The 25,565-nt window shown below is 44.1% G+C and overlaps 1 protein-coding gene and 1 pseudogene across 1 annotated transcript in view; one reads left to right on the top strand and one right to left on the bottom strand.

Annotated features, from left to right (window-relative positions):
* Positions 1 to 2,143, bottom strand: part of CFAP100 (cilia and flagella associated protein 100) — a 44,384-nt gene extending 42,241 nt beyond the window's left edge. Inside the window, exon 1 of the mRNA XM_043975970.1 lies at positions 1,866 to 2,143. The gene's annotated coding sequence lies outside the window, so the exon portion shown is untranslated. The remainder of the gene's footprint in view (positions 1 to 1,865) is intronic.
* A 19,115-nt stretch (positions 2,144 to 21,258) lies between these two features.
* LOC122737162 lies at positions 21,259 to 21,899 on the top strand (annotated as a pseudogene).
* Positions 21,900 to 25,565: the final 3,666 nt, after the last annotated feature.

Raw genomic sequence — 25,565 nt, 5'->3', positions numbered from 1 at the left:
ATGCCAAATGTTGTAGGGGATATGGATAAATGAGACATTAATACACTCTCGGTAAAGTTATAAACTGATTCAGACATTCTGTAGAGCAATTTGGAGCTATGACCAAAGGGCTATAAAACCATTCATACTTTGACTTAGTAATACCATTACCAGGTCAGTATCCAAAAAGAGATAAAAAACAAGAAGTTGAATTTGAAATTGAGGAGATGCCCATCAAATTGGGGAATGGCTTCACAATTTGTGGAATGAGGTTATGTTGGGACACTAATGTGCCATAAGAAATGATGGTCAGGATACTATCAGAAAAATCAGTGGAATGTACTGTATACAAAGTAACAGCAATATTTTAAGATGATCAGCTGTAGCTATTCTCAGCAATACAATGATCCAAGACAACTCTGAAGCAATGAAAAATGCAATCCATCTCCAGAGAAAGAACTAATGGTGTCTGAATACAGATTGAAGCATAATTTTTTTAGTTCCTTTTTCTAAAGTTTTTTTGTCTGTTTTCTTTTACAACCTAATATGGAAATGTTTTTTGCACGACTATACACGTATAACATATTCAATTGCTTGCATTCTTAAGAGGGGATGGGGAGGGAGGAAGAGAATTTGGAACACAAAGTTTTAAAAATCAACGTTAAAATTGTTTTTACATTTAATCTGGGGGAAAAATAAAATTCTATATAAAAGGGGGGAAAAGTCATCAGCCTCAATCTCACCTCCAAAGTCACTGTAGTCCAGTGGCAAGACACTTGGTTATGGTCCCCAAAGCTGTGGGAGACCTTGGCCTTTTTAAGCTTAGGTCTTTCCCAAGTCTTGGTCTATTTGAAGCTACAATACCCATTCAGGGACTACAGGATAGGTAAGAATTGAGGCAAAAGATGGCTGCATTTGCCTTCACAACTTTAAATCTATGATCCTTTGGAGCCTGCCCAATGCTAGCCAGTAGAAGGAAGAAGTGGAATATTTCAGTGGTAAGTGTCCTAGAACTGAGACAAAGAATTGAGGTCCCAATCCCTGCCACAACCTATTCTACCTGGGGCCACTTACTTAACTCCACCTGGCTTCAGCTTCCTCGTCTGTAAAACGAAAAGCTTGGACTAGGTGTCATTATCTAAGGTCTCTTCCATCTTCAATTCTATGATTCTCAATTCAAAATAAGTCAAGAGAGACTGAATGGAATGGATTGGGATGGAATTGAGAATCTGGCCGAAGGTACTTGGAAATGACAGTGATCATGCAGGGCAGTCTCTGCTATGTGCCAGAAAGACTGGGAAGTATGATTCTGGAGGATGGAGGAAGACCACAGTCCTGTGGGCTGGCCAGGAGAGCAAAGGGTGAGGCTTGATATCCTGCCTGACGGAATCCTTAGCCCTGCGGTTGGAAAACATTCAGTTTAATTGTAGTCTTCCTCCCCTCTCCTGCCCTCTCCTGCCCTCTCCCGCCAAATCCAAACCAAGAGCCCAATCCCAAATGACCTGTATTACCTCTAAGCCTGCCCCAGTTCCTAACTGTTCTCCTCCCGAGAGTTTCTATAGGAAACCTGTATCTTCGGAAATGAAAAGGACCTCTAGTCGTCTTTTAAGCAGAAACCCAGGTTGGTTTAGGGGAGTGGGGCTGGAGGTGTGGAGGGCGGGTCAGAGTAGGAAGCTAGAATTCAAGAAAGGCACGATTTGTCAGAAGTCGCACAGCCCTAGAGGGAGACAAAGCCGATCTAGAACCCACGGCCACTTTTTCTCAGGATTCCCAGCCCAGTCCTCTTTCCAAATATACCACTGCTTCTCTCTTCCCTGGCTTTGGGACTTTTTTTTTTTCCTGAAAGAAATAGAGGATACCTGGCCGTTTCCCACGCCCGGACTCACCCACCAGCTCCGGGGTACAGTGACTACCCCTGCACAGCGGCAGCTATTTGGGCCTTGCGAAGCAGCTGCTGCAACAAAGGCAAAGAGAGCGCGCACTCAGCACCCCTTAAAACGAGTTGAACCTGGCGGAGGCCGTATTCTTTCACTTTGTTTACGTTGCTAGGACAACCATTCATCTGTCTCTCCTCGGAGACAAGTTGTCACAAAGCCCTCGGAAATGCAAGTGCGGATGGAAGCCTGGGCTGAGGGGAGGGTTCGATTTTATTTGTCCTGTTGTAGGCTGGGTCTGGGCTGCACCTGGGGCGAAGGTAGCCGAGAGGGAAGTGGATTAAAATTGTTTCCTTTTCAAAATGAAAGAGATCTCGTGACTTCTCTAAACCAACCCGCCGCCTTTTATAAAACCGGAAACCGAGACTCAGAAAGAGGAAAGAACTTGACCAAAAGATGTTGGGAATGGTAAAAAGTGCTTTAGATCCTGAGTCACAGGACCCAGATTCGAATCCTGCCTCTGCTGCTAGGTGGGAGATTGGACAAGATCAAGGGTTGGTACTCTTTTTGAGTGTCATAGACCCCTTTGGCAATCTGGTGAAGCCTCTGGGACCCCTTCTCAGGAAGGATGTTTTTAAATGAATAAAGCATCCTTTTTTAAAAAAATTTTATTTCATTCATTCGTTTATTTTGCGAGGCAATGAGAGTTAAGTGAGTTGCCCAGGGTCACACAACTAGTGTCAAGTGCTTGAGGTCAAATTTGAATTCAGGTTCTCCTGAATGCAGGGACTGTGCTTTATACACTTCGACACCTAGCTGCCCTGAATAAAGCATCCTTGAGAGACTGCTATGCCAGAGATTGTCTTTTGCTTTTATTAGGATTCCTGGCACCAGAGGTTAGTGAAAATCAAGATGTGATTCCCACCCCCACCCCCATCCCCTCAAAGGTCTCCAGGTAAAGAAGCCCTGGAGTAGATGACATCTAGGGTCCCCTCCTAGCTTAAGCTCCACAAAGCCGTGTGAGACTTTGTGCCACTCTTTCATTCGGTTCTCACAATAACCCAGAGAGGTTGTCAGTAAAAGTATTATTAAGCCCCTTTTACTTAGGGGGAAACTGAAGGCCAAAGCAGTTAAGTGACTTACCCAAGGCTGTAAGTGGCAGAGCCAGTTTTAGAATCCAGGCCCTTTGAGTCCAAATGCAGTTACAGCAATGCTGGGGGGGTCCCAGATTTCACCTGTTTGGGTACCTCCAACCATGCAGAGCACTACCTCCTCATGGAGTGGATAGAGTTCTGGGTCTGGAGTCAGGGAGGCCTGAAGTCAGATTCAGCTTCATTGTCAACCTCTGTTTGCTTCAGTTTGCTCAGTTGTAAAACTGGGGTAATAAAAGCACCTACCTCCCAGCATTGTGAGGATCAAATGAGGTCATATGAGGTTAAGTGCTGAGTGTTAGCACATATCAATATTAATTTCCCTACTTCTCTTAGTCAAATCCAGCCTCATACACTAACTGTGTGACCCTGGATAGGTCTCACTTACCCTCTGTCTGCCTCAGTTTCTTCAACTGGAAATAGGGATAATAACAGCACCTACCTCCCAACATTGTTGTGAGGATCAAATAAGATGTTTGTAAGTGCTTAGCACAGTACCCAGCATATAGTAGGCACTTGATAAATGCTCATTCTCTTCCCTTTCCCAAGGTCTCCTTCCTTGTCATATCTGGAAAAATTCATTACCTTGCGTCCAACCTTCTGGGGAGAAGAGTTCTAACATTTTTTACATGTGTATGATGCCCAAGATTAGATAGCTATTTATTCCATACAGAAGCCAAGCTTTATTTATATTTATATTTACACAGCCCACCCACTTATATGGCTTAAGGAAACATGAAAAGAATCTTGGTGTAATGGAAGGAGCATTGGGTTTGATGTCAAAAGATTTGGGTTCAGGTCCCAGCCCTGACTCTTTGTGGGCATGGACTGTTGAATTTTTGTCTTTGTCACATCTGTGCCCCATAGACACATAGTAGATGCTTAATAAATACTTGTTAGCTGGGCATGGTGGTGCATACAGTAGCTCAGGTGTTCTTAAATTGGGGTCCATGAACTTGATTTTTGTAAAAACATATTCTTGGGGCAGCTAGGTGGCACAGTGGATAAGGCACCAGCCCTGGATTCAGGAGGACCTGAGTTCAAATCCAGCCTCAGAGATTTGACACTTACTAGCTGTGTGGCCCTGGGCAAGTCACTTAACCCTCATTGTCCTGCAAAAAAAAAAAAATGACAATGGTATTTCAATTTAGTTGATGGCATTTGTAATGCGTTGTAAAATGTTGGTTGATGCTTTTAGAAATTTTATTTGGAGAAGAGGTCCATAGGTTTCATGAGACTGCTGATGGGGTCTCTGACACAGCAAAGGTTAGCCTTTAACCTAGATGATCTCTTCCTCCTCTTCCTCCTCTATGCGTTCACAATAATAAATATTTGTCCCATTGACGTCGATGTTTGAAGTGGGGGTGGGGGAGATGACAGCTATGAAGACAGAGTGGCTGCTTTGGGGGCAGGAAGGCTCTATGAAAGAAGGGGTAGGGCTTCAAAATCCACCTGCAGCACCTTGGACCAAACATTTGAAAAACTTCTCTTGGACACTCACTCACTCTTGGACCATGGCTTCCCTGGAGAAGCAGAGACGACTTTCAAATTGGACAGCCCGGGACAGAGGAGTCAGACATGAAGTAGCCTCTTTCACCAGCTAGAGATCTGCTGGACTGGGGCCCAGATCCCTTGTGCTCTTGCCTCCCCAGGTCCATGCTTCTGTGGAAAGTCCCTGAGCACAACACAATGTTCTAGGAAAAAGGACAGAAGCAGATGCTCTGATTGGTCTCCTACCTGTTACAAAGGGCAGCCTGACTCCCAAGCCAAACAGCTGGGGAGGAGACGTTTGCTATTGCCCTGGGTCCCCATCTTTCCTAGGGGAGAGAGAAAAGAGCTGGTCTGTACATCTCACGCATATTTTTTTCTGTCCAGGCCTCATCTGACTCATCTTCTTTTGTCCTAGGGCTCCCTCTCCCATTAAGCCTACCTGCTTCCAAAGCTGACCTGCCTTTGTCAATAACCAGCTGAATTAATAATTGGTTGTTATTTCCTGGCTTGGCTGTTGAGTCACACATTTGGTTTTATGTTCTTAGAATTCTGTTGACTCCGCCATCAGGGAAAATGTTTTGCTTCCTAATCTCATTTGTTGTCCCCATTACTGATTTCTATCCTGCTATTCTTGGATCCTCTGGAATGGGAGGAGAGCCAGGGCTGAGGAAAGGGCATGTTTCATTAACCCATTCATAGGAACACAGCCTAGATGATAGTATAATTAGAGCTAATCGATTGAGTGATCATTCATGGTTTGATGTCATCTTGCTGGAAGGGTCCAGGGATCTGTGCGGGCCATAGATGGAATATGCATCAAAATGGCAGTTAATACAAATCTGTGAGGGACAGCTAAAACACTGTGGGGTAGAGGCATCTGGAGATCTGAGTTCAAATCCTGCTTCAGGTATCTTGTTTGTGATGCTACCCTGTTGTAAGTCACTTAAACACTCCCAGACTGAGTTTCTTATAAGAACAATAATAGCACCTACTTCCCAAAGTTGTTGTGAAGACTAAACGAGATAATATGTGTAAAAAGCTTGTAAACTTTTAAAGTACTCTAAGTAAATGCAACCCATAATTAATACAATTATAGAATCATGATTCAAATTTATTTTGACAGGCTAGAACACTGGACCTGACTGAATAAGATGAAATTATTTAAATTTAATAAATGTGATGTCTTTCACTTGGATTCAAAGAACCAGCTTCACATATACATGATGGGGAAGGCATGACTAGCAGGCATTTATTCAGGGGAAACTCAGCTTGGGGTTTTATTGGTCTGCAAGCTCAATATGAGTCAATAGTGTGATAGAAACACAAAAAGCTAATGGCTCTTAGCCTGCATTAAGAAGGGGCTGGTGTAAATAAAAATAAAATAAAAATAAAGAAGGGGCTGGTGTTCAATATTGAGAGGGTTTTCTGTACTCTGACATACCACATCTGGAGTATCACGTCCAATTCCCGGTGTCATGTTTTAGGAAAGACATTCATGAACTGGAAAGGAGACAGGCTGAGGTGGGGAGGAGGGATCCAGGAAAGTAGCGAGCAAGCATTTATTAAGCACCTTGTATCTTCAAGGACTCCTGCCCACTTTACTCTGAATCCAGTGCCCTTTTCACTCCAAGATGAATTGAAAGATTTTGGACTTAGTGGAAGGAATGTCAGTCATCTTGAGTAGGTGGGTGAGGAATTTGAAAAGGGACTTTCTCCTGGAATCAAGGCATGTGAGCCTGCTCCATAAGACTAGACCGGGAAGTTGGTGGTGGTTGAAGCCCATCCTTTCTCTGTGTGTCTCAAGGTCATTGAAGGTGCTTGGTCCTTCCTGGAAATTTCCCTTTGTATAACCACAGGCAGAGTCTTTGGAAGGGAAGGAAGATTGACCCTGTCTAGAGGGAATGTTAATCTTGGAGAAGGGAAGACTCAGAACGTAAGAGTTGTCTTCAAGTATCCAAAGGCTTTGTCACATGGAGGAGAGATTTAACTGAACTCAAAAACAAAACCAGAAGCCGTGGGTAGAAGTTGCTGAGAGAAAATTAGGCTTGATATAAGGAAAAATTTCCAGACAACCAGTGCTGTTCAGAAACGAAATAGGCAGGGGCAGCTAGATGGCACAGTGGATAGAGCACCAGCCCTGGATTCAGGAAGACCTGAGTTCAAATCTGGCCTCACACACTTAACACCTACTGGCTGTGCTACCCTGGGCAAGTCACTTCACCCCAATTACCTCACCAAAAAAGAAAAAAGAAAGAAAGAAACGAAATGAAATAGACAACCTTGGCAAAGGGATCCCCATCCCTGGAGGTCTTCAGGCAGAGAGTTGGGTGACCACTTCTCACATTCATGTTATATGTAGTCCCTACTCGGCCACAGCATGGACTCTGAGATCCCTTCCAATTCTGAGAATCTTTGCTTCTATGTGCAGATGTTCTGGGTGGAGGAGCTTCAACATATATAGACGGTCCCATATAAATCTAATGATTAAATTAGGGGAGAAAAGACCTATATCTGGAGAAGGTAACCAACATGAAAGACATGAAGAAGGACCGACACATTCAACAGTTAAGACGAAATATGCAACAGGATATGCTGTAATTAAATTATAGGGGTGTCAAATTACAAGAGAAATGGATTCCTGAAGGCCATATGTTGACTTAGAAAAATCACAAATGAACTTTACCTATGTGGTATTGTATTTTTATTTATTTTGTTAAACATTTCCCAATAACATTTTAATCTGGGTCGGGCTATGATTGAGAGTTTTTCACTTTCCACCTGCTCACAGAAAGTGTTGTCAGAAGATTGTTCTTCTGAGTGGACAAGGGACACAGGTTGGGGTGGTCATGGAAGACTTCATGGAGGAGATGGGATTGGGATATGACTCAGGCTTGAAATAATGGGCAGGATTTAGTTAAGTGCAGAAGAGAGGGCAGAGCATTACAGACAGTGGGAACAGTGGTAAGCAAAGGCCAGGAGGTGGGGCTGTCAGACAGCAGCCCTTGAATGAGCCCAGCAGGAGCAGCCAAGGGCCAACTAGCTTTGTGATGCTGGGGAGGCATTTCATTTCCCCTTCCCTCTCTACCTTGTATTCATCTGGCAGATTCTGCTGCTGACAAATACCATCTGTGAGACCATACACAAGCAACCCAATGTTTCCGATTTGTACACCTTGAGTCATTATAAAAACATTAGCTTCCTTTTTAAATTATAAAAGTATTTTATTATTTTCCAGTAACATGTAGAGATAGTTTTCAACATTTGTTTTTATAAGATTTCTAGTTTCAAATTTTTTGTCTCCCTCCCCTCCCTTCCCCCCCTCCCCAAGACAGCAAGTGATCTGATATAGGTTATATACATACAATAACATTAAACATATTTCTGGGGCAGCTAGGTGGCTCAGTGGATAAAGCACCGGCCCTGGAGTCAGGAGGACCTGAGTTCAAAGCCGGCCTCTGACACTTTACACTTACTAGCTTTGTAACCCTGGGTGAGTCACTTAACCCCAATTTCCTCACCCCCCCCCATAAGATCTCTAAGGAGAGAGAACCATTTGAGGCAGCGAGGTGGTACAGTGGTTAGAGCACCGCCCTGGAGTCAGAAGGACCTGAGTTCAAATCTGGCCTCAGACACTTGACACTTACTTGCAGTGTGACCCTGGGCAAGTCACTTAACCCCAATTGCCTCACCATCAAAAAAAAACAAAAACAAAAACAAAAAACATATTTCTGTATTAGTCAAAACATTAGCTTTTGAAGAAAAAATTGCCCACTTTGAGTATGGGCAGTAGATATTCATGACCCTACCTGTTAATTCCCTACAAAATGACCCTGTATTTACTTTCTATTTAGCTTGTATATACATGCTGTCTCAGACACATAGAATGTAAACTCCCTGAGGACAGGAACTGTTTCTTTTCTTCCTTCCTTCCTTCCTTCCTTCCTTCCTTCCTTCCTTCCTTCCTTCCTTCCTTCCTTCCTTCCTTCCTTCCTTCCTTCCTTCCTTCTTTTCTTTCTTTCTTTTTGGTCTTCCCAACACCTAGCACAGTGCTGGGTTTATAGTTGATACTTAATAAATGCTAGTTCATTGTTTAGGTGATTGCACTTCAGTTTCTTAATCTATAAAATCATAGATTTTATTGGGATCTTAGAGATTGGATGAGACAATCCCTAAGATCCCATCCATCTCTAAAAGTCTAGAAGGTTATTTAGAGAGTGCAGAACTGAAAGTCTGGAGCCTGGAGCCTGGTTTCTATTTTAGCCTCTGCCACTAATCGCTTCCTTTCTCTGACTCAGTTTCTTTCGCTTATAAAATTAGGGTGTTGTTCAAGATTATTTTATAGGTCCATGATGGTCTAATATCTTTAAGCTCTAATATTTTATGCTGTAAGATCACTTCTATTTCTAAAAATTCCACGTTCTAAGGTCCCTTCCAGCTCCATTGTTCTATGTTCTAAGATCCTTCTTGGTAGAATTTATGGTCTGGGACAAGTCTTTGTACACCTATGATTATTGGTTTCCTCTTTGATCAAGTAAGGGGCTGAACTTCACCATTCCTAAAGGTGCCTTCCTGGGCAGAGAGGAGGTGCAGTGAATAGAGTGCCTGCCATCTCTAAAATTTTGGATTCCTAAGGATACAATGAACCAGTCAGAGTAGTTATTAATTGTTCAATAACAAATATCTGCTCTGTGTTTCAAAGGAAATCATTTGATCTGCTGATTGATTGGAAGGCACCATGGTGTAGTGAAGCATGCTGCAAGAGCATCAGGGGACCTGGGTTCCCAGCTTGCCTTTGGTACTTACTGGCTGGGTGACCTGGGGAAAATCAAGGTGGGAGATAAAGGGGAGGAGAGCTGGATCAGCAAACTGCCCTAGACATCAAGGCCATTTCCTGATGCATTGTCTCTACCCCTTCCTCCTTCCTCAGGCTTGTCTACCTCCTATTTTCTGACCATGCTTCCAGATCTGGCTGCCTCTTTAACCCCTGGTTCTTCCATCCAATGTTAGACCCTAGCCTCATGCTGACTGTCCTCCTGGTAAATAAGGATAGGACCTGGAGCTGTGGGTTCATCCATAGAGAAAACCCTTCACAAATATAGGGTAGCAATTTCTCTGTAATTCATAGGCTTAGAGCTACCTAGAGGACTCATAGAGAGGCAAGGTGAGTGCCAGAGGCCAGACTGAAATCAGGGCTTCAGATCAGAATGTAGGCCCTTTGAGGGCAGCCAGTATCTCACTTTTACTTTCAGCACCTAGCTCCCAGTACACAGTAGGTGCTTAATAATGCTTGTTGATTACTGTGATAGACTCAAATCTTCTCAGCAATACAATGGTCCAAGATAATTCCAAATAACTCACGATGGAAAATGCTTTCCGCATCCAGAAAAAAGAACTGTGGAATCTAGATGCAGATTGAACCATACTGTTTCTACTTTTTTGTTTGTTTTTCTTTTTTCTTTCTTGAGGTTTTTCCCTTTTGTTCTGATTCTTCTTTCACAACATGACTGGTGCAGAAATATGATTAATGTGATTATACATATACAAGCTATATCAGATTGCTTGCTGTCTTGGGGAGGGGGCAGGGAAGAGAGGGAGGGAGAAAAATTAGAAACTAGAAATCTTACAAAAACAAATGTTGAAAACTATCTCAACATGTAACTGGAAATGATAAAGTACTTTTATGATTAAAAAAATAATGCTTGTTGATTGAGTGATTGATTTTTGACCTTGAGGCTGACTCTCTTAATCTTATGCCAGCCAGGCAGACCTAGAAGGGACCCCACATTCCAGGAGTTCTTCTCCTTTGTGTCATGGATCATTTTGGTAGCCTATGGACCCCTTCTCAGAATGACATTTTTAATTGCATAAAATTCAAAACATGGGGGGCGGCTAGGTGGCACAGTGGATAAAGCACCGGCCCTGGAGTCAGGAGTACCTGAGTTCAAATCCGGCCTCAGACACTTTACACTTACTAGCTGTGTGACCCTGGGCAAGTCACTTAACCCCAATTGCCTCACTAAAATCTGTCTATCTATCTATCTATCTATCTATCTATCTATCTATCTATCTATCTATCTATCTATCTATCTATCTATCTAATCTATCTGCCAAGTTCACAGACCCCAGGTCAAGAGCACCTGATCTAGTCCCATCCCCTTTCCTCCCATTTGACAGATGAAGGAACTGAGACTGAGAAAGGGAAGGAAATGACTCATTCAAGGAAGGCTGTGAAGTGCTCTAGGTCTCCGGACCTCTTGTACAGTGCTCTTTTCTCAATTAGAACAACCACAATAATGGTTGGCATTTATATAATGCCCACTGTGTTGTAGGCACTGGGCTAAATGCCTTACAATTATCTCATTTAAACCTCACAAGAACCCTGGGAGGTAGGCTCTATTATTATTCCTATGTTACAGATGAGGAAATTGAAGCAAACAGAAGCTAAAGATTGGTCCAGGGTCACAGGGCTAGTAAGTAACTGAGGCTGGATATGAATTCAGGTGTTCTGGATTCCAGGCCTAGCATTCTATCCACTGGGTGACCTATATGCCCCACGATGACATGATACGTCTTTTTTCTAATAGACTGAGACTGATATCTCTTATTTTGATGTTGGCCAGTGAAACCGACTTACCTCTCCAGCCCTTTCTATAAGCTCCCCTGTTAAAACTACCCTCGGGAGCCCTAAAGTTTTCCCTTCATTTGTGTCACTGGATGACCTTCCTCTAAAAGGGAAATTGTGATTTGACCTGGTCTGGCCAGGGCTAAGGTTTTCATTTGTACTCTCTATGAGGAAAGAGCTGACTGAACAAATTAATTATACAAACAAGATTGTTTTGGGTATGTTTGACCTACAAGACCAGCACATTTGTTGCAATACAAATTAATATTAAATATAAAGAAGAGCTAGGGCTTCATTAAAACGGGATCTTTAGCTGTTCCATCCAACTACTTTATCAGCCATTAGTTCAAGTGACTATACCTACTTGAAAACAATCAATTGGCATTTTTTTCAAAATGTCTTCTAATCCATACTTGTCACTAAACTCAGAGGGCATAGTTAGGTCTGACTGTGAAATGTTATTTTCTTCACAGTTTAAAATATGAATTTCAAGTGATTGATTCAGATGAAGATGTGAATGAGTCACAATTTTTGGTTAAATTTTCTATAATATGATATATGTACACTTATATACTATATGTTATGTATAATATCATATACATTTCTATACTGCTATATATGACGTTAGACTTATATACTATATGTTTTATAAACATTACATATATGCTATGTGTTTAATATATTATACAAACACTTGTATACTATATGTTTTATATAATATTGTACATTCACTTATGTACTATACATTATATATCATGATAATTGAGGAGTTTATTTGTTTCATGGTGACTATAGCTAAAGAATTCATCAACTCATGTCCAAGTTTTTGGTGATGACCTAGTCTTAGTTTGGCTGGCCAAGGGACAGCACTTTGTCACTGAAACCAAACTAAGAGGTTTTCCTGAGCTTGTACTTGGCTAGCACAAACTTTTGGAACCTTGGTTTACTTCCATGTTCCCATGGCCCAGCATGAGGCAGAGTAAAACTTTGTTTTGTGTTTTTTGTGGGGCAGTGAAGATTAAGTGACTTGCCCAGGGTCACACATCTAGTAAGTGTCAAGTGTTTGAGGCTGGATTTGAACTCAGGCCCTTCTGAATTCAGGGCAGGTGCTTTATCAATTGTGCCACCTAGATGCCCCTGCAGAGTAAAACCTTTGTGGAAAATATATGGTTCTGTCACTGAGCCTTCGCCTTGCCATTAACTGACTGGGTGACTGTGGACCAAACGCCAAACCTCTCTAAAATAGGGAGGCAGTTTGGTGGAGCTGGGTTTGGGGCTCAGGAAGACCTTCATTCAGGGTCTGCCTCTGATACATACTATCTGTGGGACCTTATAGGATCATTGGCTTAAAGCTAGAAGTGGAAGCCATCCAGCCCCCTCATTTTATAAATAAGGAAACTGAGGCACAGGAAGGTTAGACACAGGGTCAGACAGCTATTGTCTGAGGTGATATTAAGATCCTGGTCTTTCTGACTCTTATTACACCATACTGCCTCTCTTGGACAACCCAATTAAAGATGTACACCTGAATTTGATAGAGGAAGTTTCATACTCAGCTCCCTATACCACATAGGTAAACGGTAATGCTTTTGTTTGTTTGTTTGTGTGTCAGGAAACTCACAAGTGGCTGGAGAGATCAGAAAAAGTTTCCTATGTAAAGTAGCAGAGATTCAGAGGAAGCTAGGGATTCTGAGGCAGGGTCAAGGTGGAAAGGCACTCCCATCCATGACAGTACAAAGGCATGGAGATGGGAGATGAGAGCGTAGTGGAAGAGCAATTTGACTGTACCTTAGAGGACTTGAGGGTGGTCCCAGTTCCCAGAAAGGCTGAGTTAGCAAAACCCAAGCTCTGGCCTGTCTTGGTGCCCTAGCCTACCTTAGATGGGAGAAACTCATTTTGCCAGAGGTTGATCAATGCCTTTTTCCCCGTCCCAATCACTACAGAGTAGAGATACGATTTTATATTCTTAACCAGGAAGCAAAATTATCTAGTTGCACTGCTGGGGAGGATTTAGAGACTGAAGGGGAATTTAGAGGTCGATTCGTTCAGTACCCTTCATCTCAAGCTAAGTGACTTGTCCAAGGGCACCCAGAAGGTGCAAGAGGCAGCTGACCATCGGTCATTCAAAGAGTGCTTGAATTCTGCCTGTAGGCAGAAGGGCTCCTCAGACCGATGAAATGAGGGATCCAGGAAGAATTACGATGGCTGAAGACTATTCTTGGCTTTGCCCTGGACAGCTGTGAGGGACTGTTGTTTATTAGTAGCAGGGGTGGGGGTGGAAGGCTGGACCACATGTCGTCTCCATCCCTCCTCGGGCAAGGAATAGAACATTTTGTGCAGCAGGACCTGGGCACCCAGGCGCTCAGGCATGGCCGCGTAGCTCCGAGAGGTGGTCGGGCTCTCCGAGACTGCGCTCCCGAGACGCACCACCGGGTGTCGCCCCGCATCAAGAGGCTGGCCAGGCGGGCAGAGCCGGGGCGGTCGCTGGCTCGCTCGCTCCTACACTGCCTTTGCGCAGCCCGGCGCGCGCCTTGGAAATCCTCCTCTGATTCCCAAACCAGGCACAGCGCCTCGGAAACCTTTTGTCCCTTGGCCTGGAGGTGGGGGAGACACAGAGAGCAAGAGAGAAAGGGGAGGGGAAAGCTGCGGGTGACGCAGGCGCGCAAACATGTGGAAAGGATGCTGGGGGGGGGGGGGCGGCAGCAAGGTCAAGGTCGGGAGGTGCAAATACGCCGCTAATCTCGCCGACCTTGGTCTTGGCAGCGCTGCCGGCGGCGTCAAGGTGATTCGGGTTTGTTTTTCAGCGCGGCAGCTCAGACCCGACGAATCACCGACAGAGCCCACCTCCGAGCGGGCAGGGGTCAGGCAGGCAAGCAGACATCGGGGTGGACCGCGCGGGGAGACGAGACCCCCGGGGAAGGAAGCCAAGTGCAGAGACTCAAGAGAGGGGTTCGAATCTTCCTCTTTCCACCTGTGTGACCTTGAATCTCAGTCACTTCCAAACTGCCCGGTGTTAACTAAGTGACAGGGGCTGGATTTGAAGTTGGAAGACCAGTATTTGAAAGCCCTCTCTGATACCTCGATCTAGACCTGGGAAGGACTTCAGAGACTCGTTGGGTTAAAGAAGCAGCTGAGGTCTAGAGACGTTAGGGCATTTGCTCAAGGTCACACCCATCGCAGAGTCAGAATTTGAACCCAAGTCCGATGCCTCCCAAGTTCAGCTCCTTTCTACACCTTCTGGAAGACCTCGACAAGTCACAGAGCTTGAAATGAAGGGTGCTGGACAAGGCGACCTCTAAATTCCCCTTCAGCCTCTAAATCCGTGTTAGCAACTGCCCTCCCGCAATGCAACTGGCTAATTTTGCTCCCCAGCTAAGAATACGATTAACGTAAAATAAACTAGAGTCCCTACCCTACCCTTTCCTTATGGTGTCCTTGAGACAGCCGACATCCCTTTTATATGTCTTTCTGTGACTTAGCCAGAAATATGCTTGCAAGTATTTAATAACCGATTCTCCTAAAATGCATGACAGACTTTTAAATGTAATTAACATTACTGAGGTTTTCTCCCCTGCTTTCTTAAATCTAGAAATCAGCGAAACAAATCAAGCCCTTATTTGCAGTCCTCGAAGGGGTGAGTGTTCACACTGAAATAACAATTGCTTTTGGGAGTCAGTATGAGCTGGCTCCAGCAAGATCCCTTTCTTAGCGCAGGCAGGTATGTCCCTGGCCTAGGTAATGCTCTGCCTAATCCTAACTCCTAATCATCGCCCTAAACCCTAGTCCCAACACTAACAGTTTAAACTGGAGCCCCAGTTTCACCTCCAAATCCCAGTCTCAATCCTAACTTTAACCAGAAATCTCAACTCCATCCCTAATGTGTAACTGCAGTGGTGAGCCCCAATCAAGCTTCATGCCCCTACTCTGAAAACTGACCTTCAACAACTCAACCTCGATATGACTCCAAATGCTTAACTCCAATCTTCACCTGAATATCAAGTGGTAACCCTAAAACCAAACTCTCTATTTGGTGTAATGGAAAGAATGCTGGCCAGTGCAATCAGGAGCGATCTGGGTGTGAATTCTGGTGGGTACAGTGAGATTAGAGGGGCACCTTAAGATCCCCTACACCGGGCAGCTAGGTGGCTCAGTAGATAAAGCACCGACCCTGGAGTCAGGAGGACCTGAGTTCCAATCTGCCCTCAGACACTTGACACTTGCTAGCTGGGTGACCCTGGGCAAGTCACTTAACCCTTACTGCCCTGCAAAAAATGAAAGAAAGAAAGAAAAGATCCCCTACACCCACAAGATATCCCCTAAGGGCCCACATAGCAGCACACTTCTTTTTTCCCTGCACTAAAAGTCCCATTATTAAAAATCTTGGTATTTTGTCCCCAGAAGGCTCCTGTAAAAATGTCCATTCCCTTACCCAATTATTGAAGAGTGCAAAGAAATATAGGGTAGGAGGTGGCTAGTTGATGAAGCACATTGATGAAAGATATGACTTTAGCTGAAGTTCTTTCTCCCCTCCTCCCCCCACCCCCTCTTTTATAATCCCTGCCTTGTCTTGTCTCAGTGGACATTAAGAAGGGCCCCTTCTAGTGGACTCTAGAACCAGAGCTGGGCCTGGAGTCAAAAAGACATGAGTTAAAATGTGACCTCAGACACTTAGCTCTGTCACCCTGGCCAAGTCACTTAACCCCAGTTGCCTTAAACATCAGAGGCCATTTCCAGTCATCCTGATGTATATTTTGCCACTGGACCCAGATGGCTTTGGAGGAGAGAGTGATGTTGGTGACCTTGCACAGCCCTCCGTCACTTAAATCCAATTCACTGTAAGTCATGGCATCACCCTGGTGTCATGGTCCTCTTCAGGAATGAAGGATAAACAACAGCTATGTGTCACCCTAGTTGTCACTTAAACCTGTTTACTTCCATTTCCTCATCTGTAAAATGAGCTGAAAAAAGAATGGCAAACCAATCCAGCATTTTTGCCAAGAAAACTCCAAATGGGGTCGAGAAGAGTTGGACTCCACTGAAAAAGAACAAAGAAGCAATGTTAGTGGTCCAGTGGAGAACCCCAGGTGGGAATTCTGCAGACATTCCTCTTTACCTCACTGTGGAATTGTGGAGTGATGGAGTTCACCTAGAATGCTTTTCCATGCCTATTGATACCTTCTTCCTGCTCCTTCCCCAATACCTGGCTTAGATTAGGTAGAGACAGTCTCAAAGCCTGATATGATTGAATTTGGGTGTCACCTTCCAGCATTCTTCACCATACCCCATCATTTACAAATTTCCTGGCTATCTTCTTATTGGTTAAGGTTGTAATTACCAAATCAACTCGCTGATTTAACTATCAGCCCCAACCCTAACTCCAGACTTCATGATCTTCACCATTAGCACTCACTCCCTATCCCTACCCACAGTTCAAGTCTCTCACTTACAGTCTCCAGGCTTCATGTAGTGTTAAATGTTGGAGGGCACCTTGGAATATGGAGCATGTAAAAAGGCACTTTGGACAAAGAATGTCAGAGGGACGATGTGGGGGACCTGAAAATGCCACCTAGAGCAACACCTGCATTTTACAGGTAAAGAAACTGAGGTGAAGAATAGTAAAGTGATAGGCCTGAAGTCCCAGGTTGTGACAGGGCTGGGTCTTGAACTCAGGTGAACCAACTTCTAATTTTATGGTCTTTCCACTTGGACCAGTGTTTGTAGGGTGCTGCTACCCACTGGTCATTTGGACCTAAGGTTGGTGGGGTAGGAACTCATGGGATCTTGATCTGGGCGCTCCCACTTGTTCCTCCCTCCACTCTCTCCCCCATGCCCTTGAGAGATAGCCCAAGGGGTAGTTATCAGCAAAGCCCAGGATCATTTTTAATCATTTTCCTACAAGATGTCTTTCTATGAATTAGTGAGGGGAGTTAGCAGGGTTCAGAATATACTCACCTGTGAGGATAATCCTGGCCGACCCCCCCCCCCAAAAAGGGCCCTGTGGACCTACCATAGGATCCTAGGCTGGAATTGTCTTAGTCATCATCCTGAATGCTGTTGTTAGGGCAACCTGGTCCAGCCTGATTCTCTACACCTATTCAGCATCTCTGTCTCCTCTCCAATCCAGTTCTAAAGAAAATCTAAGGCCCTGATGAAAAAAAAATGCATTGATTTCTCAATTTTTCTGAAAAAAAGATCAGCAGCTCCTGCCCAGAACATGCTAGATGAAAAATACATTTTTTGTCTGGGAGCACTGGGAAATTAAATGGCTTATCCAGGGTCACACAGATTACCAATAAGGTGGTGATCTCTTGGACAGCTAAGTGGTACAGTGGATAGAACACTGCACCTGGAGTCAGGAAAACCTGAGTTCAAATCCAGCCTCAGGTACACTTACTAGCTGCATGACCTTAGGCAAGTCAACCTCCTTTTTAACCTCAGTTTTCTCACCTGTTAAGTGAGGGTGATAATAATAGCATCTACCTCTTAGGGTTGTTGTGAGGATCAAATGAGATAATATTTGTGAAGCACTTAGCATGGAGCACAGGCAAATAATAGGTGCTATATAAATGTTCTTTTTATCCACCTCCAAAAAGAGAACTGATGAACTCTTCAGGGCAGATTAAAGCATATTTTTTCACCCTATTTTTCTTGCCTGTTTATTGGCAATATGGCTAATATGGAAATATGTTTTGTGTGACTTCACATGTATAATGGGTATAGAATTACTTGCCTTTTCAGTAGGTGGGGGAGTGGCTGAAGGAAGGGAGAGAATTTGGAACTGAAAGTAAAATTTTTTTTTAAATGTTTGCTATTATTATCAGACTTCAAGATTGGATTGGATTGGACACGCCATTATCTCACTGGAAAGACCATGAGGATGAGGACCTTTGCTTCAGATTGCTCTATGTTTCCTTGGGATCCTAGTCGGGGGCTCAGCTCAGTGCATGATTCTGAATGATTGGTCACATGACAGACCACTTGCCTGAATGGCAGACCATCGGATTAACAAATTTGCTGACTAGCAGACCCCCTAATCGACCATTCACTAACAGACTGCCTGCATTCATGGACTGTTGGTCCGACCAAAAGCAAACCCACTTGGCCAATTAATGAAGATCAGCTTGACCAAATTCCCTCCACCCCTTGCCCCCTGACCAATTACCTGATTCATAGACCTCGCCATCTTCCTTTACTGACCATTCGATGCCTGATCAATAATGAGTGAATATCATTATCACTGCTGGCCTCCGAGTCAGGAAGACCTGGGTTCCAATATCACTTTCAATATCTGTTGGGAGTGTGGCTTCTGGCATATACTGGCAGGGTGATTCTAGTTAAGCCATTTAAATTCTCAATGATGCCACACTAAAACTCCGAGACTCGGACTCTAAGACTGAGTCACAGAGCAGGTGCAAATTTGCATTGGTAGAATGAATTTCCTTTTCAGAAGTTCCTGTTGCTGAAGATGTTATAAGTCCCATCCAAAAAGAAATCATACTTTCCTTATGGAGGAGGAGAGGTTCAGAGCTGGTCCTTATTCTCACTGTAAACTTTCTCAGTCTTATCTTAGTGCTTAGCACATTGCCTGGCACATAGTAGGTATTTAATAAATGTTGTTTGGTTGATTGATTAGCTTTCCATTGGGCTGCTGCACTTTGCAAAGAGGTGGGTAAAGAGTTAAGTACTCAGAGGTAAAAACTCTGAAGTGAAAACCACCCTTATCTCAGGAGGAAGTGAGAGTCAATGAACTGAGAGGTCAAGCACCTGACCCTTAGACCCCTCCAGGTATTTGCAACACCAGTTTATCCCAGCTCTCATTCTGCTTTCCTCTGCCACCAAGACTATGTGTTGCAACCTGGCCCTCTGTAATGGGACCCCTCTCAAGGTGAAGAGGTTGGGTTAGGCGTTTTCCAGCTCTGTGATATTAGGACCTACTGTAGTTTAATTGTCCAGATTTCTATTCTGATCAAGACAACAAGAAAACATGTGAATGGAGTGTGTGTGTGTGTGTGTGTGTGTGTGTGTGTGTGTAATACTCCAGTTCAGGAGTATTGGCTTGTGGATTAGATGGCCTGTGATGTCCTCCTAACTCTGAGATTCTCCCTCTCTCTCTCTCTCTTTCTCTCTTTCTCTCTCTCTCGCTCTCTCTCTCTCTCTCTCTCTCTCTCTCTCTCTCGCTCTCTCTCTCTCTCGCTCTCTCTCTTCTCTTCTCTTCTTCTTTCTTTCTTTCTTTCTTTCTTCCTTTCTTTCTTTCTTTCTTCCTTCCTCCCTCTTTCTTTCCCACCCTCCTTTCCTCCCTCCCTCCCTCCCTCCCTTCCTACTTTCCTTCCTCCCTCCCTCCCTCCCTCCCTTCCTTCCTTCCTTCCTTCCTTCCTTCCTTCCTTCCTTCCTTCCTTCCTTCCTTCCTTCCTTCCTTCCTTCCTTCCTTCCTTCCTTCCTTCCTTCCTTCCTTCCTTCCTTCCTTCCTTCCTTCCTTCCTTGGCAATTAGGGCTAAATGACTTGCCCAGAGTCACACAGCTAGTGTAGAGTGCACAGTAGTGTAGAGGCTGGATTTGAACTCAAATTCTCTTGACTCCAGGGACTCCTGGACTAAGTGACTACTAAGGGGCCTGATTGTTAGGCACTCTGCTTGCTCCTTATTGGGGATGCAAAGACAAAAACAAAATCCCCAACAAGAAACAAACAATCCCTGCTCTCAAGGAGCTTACCTTTACCATGATACACTCCATCCTCCAGAGAAAGCAATCTGAGGCAACCGTCCTCACCCTCACAGACTTTCCCATGAGATTGTGAAGTGTCCACATTCAATCTTTAAGTCCAAGGTAATAACAATAATAATAATAGCTAACATTTAAAAAATTTGTTTTCAGGTCTAAATTCTTTCCCTCCCTCCAGCCACTCCCCTGACCACTGAGAATATCACTAGTAAGGTGAGTTTCTTTACTTCCTCCCTTTCCCCCTACATTACAGCATATGCATGCACACACACATCACCTGCACCAATTTCTCCCCCTGAACCAGGTATCCAAATGCAATTCAACCTTCAAAGCCTGGATCGATGTCCCCCCCTCCTTGAAATTCTTCCTTATCTCAGATGACATCTCTTACCTTATAAATCCAACTCACATTCATCCCAGTTCTAGTCTCCAGAGCTATATGGAATAAGCTGAGTTCCCTTCTCATGTGGCAACACTTTAGATATTAGAGAATGACTCTTTTGAGTCCCATGGACCTTTTATTTTTTTCAGGCTAAAAATCCCTCATTCCCCCAACCATTTGTTAAGTGGCAATTGACATTCTCTCATCTCCATGGCCCTCATGTGGGGTGCTCTGGCTTATTAGGGTGCCTCTTAAAATGAAGGGCCTAAGCACCAGCCCTGGATGCAGGAGGACCTGAGTTCAAATCCGGCCTCAGACACTTAACACTTACTAGCTGTGTGACCCTAGGCAAGTCACTTAACCCCAATTGCCTCACCAAAAGGAAGAAGAAGATGGTGGTGATGATGATGATGATGCTGAAGGGCTTAGAATCCAAGGTACTGTTCCAGGTATGCTCTGACCAGAGCAAAAAGCATAACTCTCGTTTCCCTTGTTTGGAATATTTAGTTTTAGCATAATTGAGCCAGACATAATATAGCCTTTTATTTATTTATTTTCTATTTGGCAGCTACTCACAAGACCGAAGCCACTGAAGTTCTTTTTCACCTAAGTGGCCATCCAGCTATTTCTCGCGCCCCCCCCCCCATACTTGGGCAATGTATTTTTTTTTTTGCAGGGCAATGGGAGTTAAGTGACTTGTCCAGGGTCACACAGCTAATGTCAAGTGTCTGAGGCCAAATTTGAACTCAGGTACTCCTGAATCCAGGGCCGGTGCTTTATCCAGTGTGCCACCTAGCTGCCCCTGGGCAATGTATTTTAAAAAAAATAATTGTAGGACTTTCGTTTGCCTTTATGGAATATAATTTGTTTTTAGATCCACAGGATGATCTGCTAAGGTCCTATTGTATCAATTATGTCATCAATCAATAAACATTTGTAAAGCACCCACTATGCACCAGGCAACACGCTAAGCACCAGGGATACAAAAAGAGGCAAAAGACAATCTTGCCGTTTTTTTTGGGGGGGGGGGCTGCCCTAACTATGGGCCGCTGCCTAGCTCGTTGCTACAGATACTGTAAGAACAAACCATATCCCAAATCACGTTCCTGCCAAGGTGTTCCTGATGCAAAGATACGAATCTTTGACCTAGGTCGAAAAAAGGGCAAAAGTGGATGAGTTCCCATTCTGTGGTCATATGGTATCTGATGAATATGAACAACTTTCCTTTAAAGCTGCACGAATCTGTGCCAACAAATATATGGTGAAAAGTTGTGGCAAAGATGGTTTCCACATCCGTGTTCGACTGCACCCATTCCATGTTATTCGAATCAACAAAATGTTGTCTCGCGCCGGTGCTGGTAGACTCCAAACAGGCATGCGGGGTGCCTTTGGGAAACCCCAGGATACTGCTGCTCGTGTACATATAGGACAGGTGATCATGTCTATTCGTACCAAAGTCCAAAACAAGGAGCACGTGATTGAAGGCTTTGCGCAGGGCCAAGTTTAAGTTTCCTGGTCGCCAAAAGATCCACATCTCAAAGAAGTGGGGCTTCACGACGTTTAATGCAGACGAATTTGAGGACATGGTAGCTGAAAAGCGTCTCATTCCTGATGGCTGTGGGGTCGAGTATATTCCCAGCCGTGGTCCGCTGGACAAGTGGCGTGCATTTCACTCATCATAAAGGGGAAGGATCCTATGTATTGCGCTCAAGCTGTTACCGTTGCTTATCCCCAGATCTTAGCCACAAATAAATCTGAATTGCTGCTTGAAAAAAAAAAAAGACAATCCTACCCTCAAGGAGCTTACAGTCTAATGGGGGAGACAACATGCATACAAATTCAAACAAAACAAACTATATACAGAATAAATAGGAACTGATTAACAGGCACCATAATTAAGAGGGGTTGGGGAAAGCTTTGTGAATAAGGTGAGAGTTTAGTTAGGTCCGGAAGGAAGGCAGGGAGGTCAGAATTTCGACCGAAGGAGGGAGATCATTCTAGGCATAGGAACATCCAGAGAGACTGCCCAGAGCTGAGAGGTGGAGGGTCTTGGATCCCATCAGTCACCCCTTCTGCGTTTGTACTCTCGGTGAATTAGGTAAACCCGACATCTGCGTATTTTTCAGTCAGCAAAAGCCTTGCTCTGGTGCCTCAGCGTGGCGTGGAGTCAGCCCTGAGTTTTCAAAGGCTAAAGTCAGCAGAGCATGAACTCTGCGAGCTCCTGTCAAGATGGGATGGCTTTGAGGATAAGAGTGGACCTTTAAGGCTGGATCAAATAGAGGGCTGGTGGTGCAGCGGATGTAGACCTGGGAAGCGATCCTGATCTCGAGTTCAAATGCTACTTCGCTCACTTAATAGCGGTGTGACTCTAAGACGGTCACAGTCAGCCTCAGTTCCCTCAGCTGTAGAAGGAGATAGTAATAACACTTCCTCAAAGAGTTGCTGTGACGATCAGATGAAATTCTATTTGCAAAGTGATTAGCACTTTGGGTAACTAAAATTGCTCAGTGAATGGAGCGCTGAGCCTGGAGTCAGGAAGACTCATTTTGTTAAAATCTAGCCTTTTTAAACTATGTGATTTTAGGCAAGTCACTTAACCCTGTTTGTCTCCGTTTCCTCATCTGTAATATAACCTGGAGAAGGAAATGGCAAAATACTCCAGTGTCTCTGTCAAGAAAACCCCAAATGGCGTCATTAATAGTTGGATATGACTGAAAAATGACTGAACATCTGAGAAATGATTGATTGGATTGGGGATTTCATTGGTGTGGGGAACTTTTGGTGAGAAACTCTTTCTACCAGAACACATCATCTACAATTTATAGTCTTAGAGAGCTGACATCTAGGATAAAGAAATAAAGAGACTTGCCCAGAATCCCATAGGCAGTATATGTCAGAGACAGACTTGAACTCAGCCTCATTTTCCCCATCTGTAAAGTAAGGGGTTGAAACCAGGTAGATTCTTTGGTCTCTTCCAACTCTCTATGATCCCTGTGATCCATTAGAAAAAATATTTTGAAGAAAATAAACAAACAGCTGAGCAGCAAAGGGCCAAGGACAGATCCCTAATGTCCTCCACTAGAGAGACTAACCCTGTGGGTTGTTGTTTCCCAGATGCATCTGGATCTTATCTCTCTAACTGGACTCTTATCCCTAAAGGGGAGGGATTGGAACTTCCCTTCTTCTGTCCTGCCTGCACATAGCACTGGGATTGGGGAGGAGATGCCTTCCGGAAAAGCCTCAGTCTACTGAAGTGTCATGTTCCTGATGACAAGTAACAAGGGCTGGGTTAGGCTGGCAGCTCTGGGAATGGAGAGAAAGGGACCGGGAATGTGGAAGCGCCGATTTAGAAGAACAAAACATACAGGGAAGGGTTTTCAAAAGCACTGATTTTCAGTTGAAAGGAACCTCCAAGACTACCTTATCTGTCCCAACAAGAATCCCCAATGAGTGAGTGCTCCCTTAAAGATCCCCAGCAAGGGGTCTTGGAGCTGGAAGAGCAATCTCAATTCTACCTCTGGTGGGTATTAGCCAAGTGACCCCGGACAAATCACGGAACCCTCTCTGAACCTGTTTCCTCCCCCGCCCCCCCCTCCCCCCCTCGTAAGGAAAGCAAAAGCAATACTGCTGTTTTAGCAGGTCAGATTTTGCAATGAATAATGTGAATTGTTTGTTTCTCAATTTATGCAACCCCAAATTTGGCATGTTCTCAAATAGAACTGGTCACCTGTACATAATCTGTTGAAAGGAGCTTATTCAAGATAGCCAAGTAGTATGGTAGAAAGGGAACTTAACTGAGAGTCAAGAAGACCTGAGTTCAAATCTCTGCCTCAGACACAAACTTTGTGATCCTGGGCGAGTAACTTAAACCACTGCCTGCCTCAGTTTTTCCTATCTGTAAAATGGGGATAATAATAGCACTTGCTTAATGGGGTTATTGTGAGGGGGGTTATTGTGAGGTTCGGATGAGACAATCTATGTAAAGCACTACAAAAATATTTAGGTATTATAATTTTAAAATAATTTTAGCACCAGAAATATCAAGAATAATTTTTAAATATCACATAACAATTAGATATTAGATTAGGCAACTGGCATTTATTAAAGGCCAGGCGCTACTTTAGGTACTGGGGAAATAATGACCAAAGTGAGGAGCTCGCATTCTCCAAAGATCACAGATAAGTGAATATAAGATATATACAAAATAAATTGAAGCAAGAATTTGTTGTTGTTGTTTCTGTCTTGTTCAATTCTTTGAGACCCCATTTGGGGTTTTCCTGGGAAAGATACAGGAGTGGTTTGCCATTTCCTTCTCCAGCTCATTTTACAGATGAAGAAACTGAGGCAAACAGGGTTAAGTGACTTGTCCAGAGTCACCCAGCTAGTAAGTATCTGAGTTTGGGTTTGAACTCAGGGCTTCCTGACTCTAAGCTGTGTGCTCTGTGAACTATGGCGTGACCTAGTTGCTCTCAGTAAGAAAAATTGGGGGGAGGGAGAGAAGGAAAGGCCCCTTAAAGGAGGTGACTGGCACTCCAATTGAGCTATGAAATGAGTTAGAGATTCTGAGCATTCAAGGTGAGGAGAGAGGGTCTTGTGATCATCGGAGACAGCTAGTGCAAAGGCATGGAAGGGAATTTGAACTGCAGTAGACTCTTTTCCCAAATTATAATGCAGAAGATGTGATATGATTCAGAGTGCTTTCAGTCCCCAGTAAAAACACAAGAGACCAAAATGGGAGACATGGAGAAGCAGTCTCTTTGTCCAGTCTCCATCTCCCTGTACGTTCGAAGCAATGGGTGTCCTCGGGAGATGTGTCCCAACTGCTTAAAAGTCTCCTTGGTAGACTGAGATCACTGGCATTGTTAGGGAAATGCAATGGTGGCTGGGGCTCCAAGTAATCTCAGCTGTAGGACTGAAGGAAGAATGGTTGTCAGGACCTAAGTGGGGTAGGGTGCAGGTGCAGGTGAAGATGAAACCAATCCAACTTCTCTTCTCTAATTTGACATGTTATTCATTAGTTTGCCTCAGTTTCATTCATTAGTTCCACATTCAGTTAGAAATAGAGGATTATGGAGCATCAGACTTTCGGGCTTGTTTGGCTCATGGGCTCTTGGGCAGCCTAGTAAAGCCTATGGACCTCTTTGCAGAATCATGCTCTTAAAAATAAAATACACCAGAGGACAAAGGGAACTAAAGGTTTAGTGAAAATAACAGTGTGATTTATTGCAGGCCTGAGTTCATGAATGCCCTATTGTCTACCTACAGATTCCTTGGGGGTCTGGGAGCCCCAGGCTAAGAACCTTATTTCTACTGTGACATCACCCTGCCTCCTGGTTTTATAGGTGAAG

The sequence above is a fragment of the Dromiciops gliroides genome, chromosome 1 (assembly GCF_019393635.1).
Source record: "Dromiciops gliroides isolate mDroGli1 chromosome 1, mDroGli1.pri, whole genome shotgun sequence".
Lineage (NCBI taxonomy): Eukaryota > Metazoa > Chordata > Mammalia > Microbiotheria > Microbiotheriidae > Dromiciops > Dromiciops gliroides.
The sequence above is the reverse complement of the archived record's forward strand: the minus strand, read 5'-3'. Positions and strand labels throughout refer to the sequence as shown.